The sequence below is a fragment of the Magnolia sinica genome, chromosome 2, assembly GCF_029962835.1.
Source record: "Magnolia sinica isolate HGM2019 chromosome 2, MsV1, whole genome shotgun sequence".
NCBI lineage: Eukaryota > Viridiplantae > Streptophyta > Magnoliopsida > Magnoliales > Magnoliaceae > Magnolia > Magnolia sinica.
This window is the reverse complement of record NC_080574.1, coordinates 135818951-135824923: the sequence shown is the minus strand read 5'-3', so window position 1 is coordinate 135824923 and position 5973 is coordinate 135818951.

Here is a 5973-nt window from a genome sequence, read left to right as displayed (position 1 = left end):
GAGGATAAGTATTCTGAATCCACGGAACTTCTCTGGACTCCTCACAGAGACTTCTTGAATCCCCGAGGAAAGAAAGCAGAAAATAGAAATAAATTCTAATAAATTCGCAATTGATTAATAAATAATTGATAATTCTCTAATGTGTCTCCTTACACCATTAATAAATAAAAAAATAAACTAAAATTCGTAATTACTAAAAATAGCAAAATTCTAACTCTAATAAAATCCTAATTCTAATAAAACTCTTCAAAAGCCTAATTTCTAAAAATAAAAATTCTAAATAAACTTTCTCTAGAAGAGTCCTACTATAATTAAAAGTTATTTCTAAAAACGAAAAAATATCTAAAACTCTAAAAATAGAAAAATATTTAAAATTTTTGGAAATACTAAAAATAGTATTTTTTTCCCCTAAATATTCATTTTTGAGCTGAAAGCACGCGTTTTCTGACAAAATGGACAGATGCGACCCACATTGTGGGTCGATTCACCTGGCCCGTTTCAATAAAGATTGATAGGTTGTGTGTTGAGGATCAAATATTGCATATTGGATCCTAGTTATTGCTTGGATTTACGAACATGGTACTGTTTAACGACCCGATTTAATCGTGTTTATGATACAGGGTGTATTTACGAGCTTGGACTGAAACAAGGTGCTAAAAGCTGAGATTTAATCCTCAGAATTCACTAAAGTATGGAAAGGACCCCAGGAGACCAAAATCGACGAATTTACATGCCAGAGACCTGAGAAAATCGAGAAACTGAAGCTCAAGTGGCCCGAAATTGGTCCAGAATGCTAGATCACAGGGTTCCCACCATCCGTTGGGCTCGAAACTTCATAAATGGCCCAAGAACCACAAATTAACCGTACACGTTAAATTTCAGCCCTCAGATCCTTGTGGAAGAGGCCCAATAGTCAGATCAGCCCACAAATCGTTAAAGTGGGGCCCGCATGATATCTGAATATGCTTCAATGTTGGGTCCAACCCCTTAAATGGGGTGGCACAGTGATTAGACGGCATGGATTTTAAATAAACATCATGATGGACCCCACATGGGGGTTCGTGTGCACGGTGCATAAGTGCACTGGCTGTGCACCAAATGAGCTAGATCGGCCAACATGCTGTTGATCGATTCCTTCTTCATCTCCCTTGTCCGTGAAAGCTCGAACAGAGCTTGTGGTAGATCTTTGTGGGTCACCACCGGCTATTAATAGCCTGATCTATACCGTCCATTGGAATCCCACGAGGCTGGTCATCGAAGCCTAGGTGTCAGGCTACCAGAAGACAGCAGAGATGGGTTTTCAACGGTTCAAACAGAAGCTGAACGGTGTAATGACAGACTCTGTGGTCCACACTGAATCTGAGTTGAACCACGCCATCCTCGACTGGTTTTTCAAGACGCATCTAATGGACGGCATGGATTTCTCAAAAGAAAGACTGAGTGGGCCCCACCAAGCATCAGCGCAGCTTCTGTGCGTAAAGTTACGCAGGTCCAAGAATTCCAGAAGTTCCGGGAGGTGGTGGCCCACCAATGATGATTAGATCGATGATCTAGACTGTTCAGTAAACTCCAACGACCCAGCTAAGGTAGACCTAGGAGAGCGAATTTGAAGAGAACTACATGATTGATTTTTCATCGTTCAAACGCAATTCGGACGGCGGTCTAAAAAGCTTAACAGGCCACACCAAATCCAGTCGAAAACCATCCGTTTTCATCTAATTTTTCGAGCTAAATACAATGGACGGTATGGATTCTTCCGTTACCAACGATAATGGATTCCATCAGGAATCCAGCGCGAGTGCGTTCGCACCCCTGTGCCGGGAAATCTGGCCGCTTTGGACCATTTTGTGTTTCTGATCACCATCAGATGGGTAATCTAGACCGTCCATCATGTAGTTCGGTGAAAAATATCCCAAGGGACGTGAATCTTTTAGAAAGAAAGCACGGACATGAGGGAGTTGGGACACTGTTTCTTTGCTGCGTAAAGAGTTACACACAGGCTCTCCCGGCCCGCCTCGCTGGTTATAAAAGAAAGAGGAGGGGAGTGCTGGAAAAGGAGGAAAAGGAGGATTAAAAGAGTTTTTGGGCATCTAAGCTTTGAACGGGCAGTTGGAGGCAGCCGTGGAAGAGACAAACAGAGTATTATTTTTAGAGTTTTTTATTTGTTTTTTTTATTATTTTTTTTGTGAGATCTAGTCCAATCATGTTGGGCTAAATCTCTTAGCTAGGGCTAAGAGGTGATGCTTGTGGTGTGATGGGAACGATTCTATGGTTTGGATTCATGTATAGCTTTGATTCATGTTAAACTAAACTGATGTTGATTTAGTTGATTAATAGGAATGCTTCCAGTTTTTAATGGTTTGTTGTGACTGAAATTACAATAGATCTGCGATAGCTTTGAGCATGTTCTTAGCATTATAGGGTTCATGAATTTGGGAACTCTGTTGTTCACCATTGTCTCCTGGGCATGGTTGGATGACGGAACTCTTCCTAACATTCATACGTCACTCAGATTGGCTGTGAATTGGTTTAATTCTGTTGGTTGCTTTGCCTCATGGGCATGATTTTGTGATGGAATCCACTCTAATTTACACCCGTCTGATCTCTTGAAAAGTAGATTAAATAAAGTTAAGAATTGATTTTCAGGCTATATCTTCCAACTGGATGAAGATGGGACTCGAAGTCCAGTTGAGTTCATGAATCGACTGTAGATCTCCCTAATCTCTACAAGTGGATCCTCTGAATCCCTAGTTCCTTTTCCTGAATTCTTTATGTTTTAGATAATTATTTCATCATTATTCCTCAAATCACACTCAATTTAGATTTCATCTCATTCTAGTTCTAGTTCTAGTTAGCTTCAAATTACGTACAGGTTTCAGTCCCTTGGGATTCGACCTCGGTCTCACCGAGTTTATTACTACATCACAACCCTATACTTGGGGAGTGAACATTGTGTGCCCCGTAATGATACCCAGATCAAAAGTTACGGTCAATTTACAGTCCACCTTCTTTTGGCCCATCCTTACTAGAAAAGTATCTGTGACAAGTTCTACATTAGACCCCTCCACTTGAAAAAAAAAAAAAACTTATCCTTGAGTTACTTAAGAGAATTGACTCGTGATTCTGAAATAACTTCTGACGCCGATGTTTATTATATATTTTCTTGTACTTGGCATTTGACTCTTGAGATGACATAATACATATACTCATGCTTTCCTTGACTTGACTAATATCGATTAGTTCCTTCACTTCTTCCTTCAAGATCTCATATTCTTTCTTATAACGTAGCCAATTAGGTAGACTTGCCCCTGAGACGGGATTAATGTGATTTTGTATATCTCGTATGGGAGGCAATTTATTAGGGAGTTGATCACAACCGCCTTGAACTCTTGCAATACTGGTTCAAAATCCTCTAGGATATTCACAGGCTCCACATATTTTTTATTTTCAACTAATGGATATATATCTCTTATTTCTTCAGATTGTTTAACAAAGGCTCGTCTAGTTATGAGATATTGTCCCTAGACTTTAGAAGTCTTGGGTTTATTCTTCGTTCCCATAAAAGCCATATATTTGCCACTGATAAATCCTGTGGCTTGTTGCGATTTCGTTTCGATGAAGTGGTTTCTCGTGGACAAATAATATGATTGTTCTACAAAACCTTTTACTGGTCGACTATCCTGGTAATAATTTTAGTTTTGTTGGAATAATACCTTATCATAATCTCGGGGGAGGAATCGCATGCACAATAACTGCTTCATCCGCAATCACGTGTGAATTGGCGTCTTCATCTGTCTCATTCGCTTGAATTGAAGTTGTTCCCACCAATCTGAAGCTCTGCCCGTCAACTTGAAGGTCAAGAGTTTAACTTTTTTTTTCTTCCACGATGTTCATGTAGTCGAACAAACGTTCGACTTTAAGCAACCAATCAAGGAAGTCCTTGAAGTAGAGTTGGCCATTAAAACTAGGAAGATCGACTTTGATCTTGAGTTCTTGATCCATCCAATCTATCTGATCAATGCCTCGTGTAGGATGTTGTGAAATCATGTCGCTAGATCCCACCTTCTTAGGAGTGATCTTGTGGTTCACTGATAGCATCGCCCTGCGATCATTATGATTACAAATTCCAGCAATTATTGACGGTGGATCACCACCATGAACACGGAGCTGCCTTAGGGCCTTCGCTAAACGATCCGCCATGCGATCGATGGAAGCCTACAGGCCTTGCATGGCTTGCCATTCTCTCGCCTACTGCTTCGAAAGCTGCCGCCGTTAAAGATAAATTTCCTGGAGCGCCGCCCATGGGATTGTTGCCAGACCCGTCGTTAAAAGCCATCTATCCGAGGAAAAACCTCGCTTTGATACCGAATTGATGCAGGGAAAGATGTGAGGTTGAGCACTGTCTTCCTCAAGAGGATAAGTATTTCGAATCCACGGAACTTCTCTGGACTCCTCACAGAGACTTCTCGAATCCATGAGGAAAGAAAGCAGAAAATAGAAATAAATTCTAATAAATTCGAAATTGATGAATAATTGATAATTCTCTAATGTATCTCCTTACACCATTAATAAAGAAAAAAAAAAAGTAAAATTCGTAATTACCAAAAATAGTAAAATTCTAACTCTAATAAAATCCTAATTCTAATAAAACTCTTCTAAAGCCTAATTTCTAAAAATAAAAATTCTAAATAAACTTTCTCTAGAAGAGTCTTACTATAATTAAAAGTTATTTCTAAAAAGGAAAAAAGATCTAAAACTCTAAAAATAGAAAAATATTTAAAATTTTCGAAATTACTAAAAATAGTTTTTTTTTCTCCTTAATATTCGTTTTTGAGCTGAAAGAGCGCGTTTTCTGACGAAACGGACAGATGCGACCCACATAGTGGGTCGAATCACCTCGGATGGCCTGTTTCAGAAAAGATTCATAGGTTGTGCGCCCCGTAACAATACCCGGATCAAAAGTTATGGTCAATTTACGGTCCACCTTCTTTTGGCCCAACCTTACTAGGAAAGTATCTGTGACATGTTCTACATTAGACCCCTTCACTTGAAAAAAAAACTCATCCTCGAGTTACTTAAGAGATTTGGCTCGTGATTCTGAAATAACTTCTGGCGCCGATGTTTATTATCCATTTTCTTGTACTTGGCATTTGACTCTTGAGCTGACACAATACATGTACTCATGATTTCCTTGACTTGACTAATATCGATTAGTTCCTTCAGTTCTTCCTTCAAGATCTCATATTCTTTCTTATAATGTGGCCAATTAGGTAGACTTGTCCCTGAGACGTGATCAATATGATTTTGTATATCTCGTATGGGAGGCAATTTATTAGGGAGTTTATCAAGCACAACCTCCTTGAACTCCTGCAATACTGGTTCAAAATCCTCTATGATATTCACAAGCTCCACATATTTTTTCTTTTCAACTAATGGATATATATCTCTCGTTTCTTCAAATTATTTAACAAAAGCATGTCCAGTTATGAGATATTGTCCCTACACTTTAGAAGTCTTGGGTCTATTCTCCGTTCCCATAGGGGCCATATGTTTGCCACTGATGAATCTTGTGGCTTGTTGCGATTTCATTTTGATGAGGTGGTTTCTCGTGGACAAGTAATATGATTTTTCTACAAAACATTTTACTGGTCGGCTATCCTGGTAATAATTTTGGTTTTGTTGGAATAATACCTAATCATAATCTCGGGGGAGGAATCGCATGTACAATGACTGCTTCATCCTCGACCACGTGCGAATTGGCATCTTCATCTGTCTCATCCGCTCGAGTTGAAGTTATTCCCACCAATCTAAAGCTCTACCCGTCAACTTGTAGGCCATGAGTTTAACTTTTTTCCTTCCACGATGTTCATGTAGTCGAAGAAACGTTCGACTTTAAGCAACCAATCGAAGAAGTTCTTGAAGTAGAGTTAGCCATTAAAACTAGGAAGCTCGCTTTAATCTTGAATTCTTGAT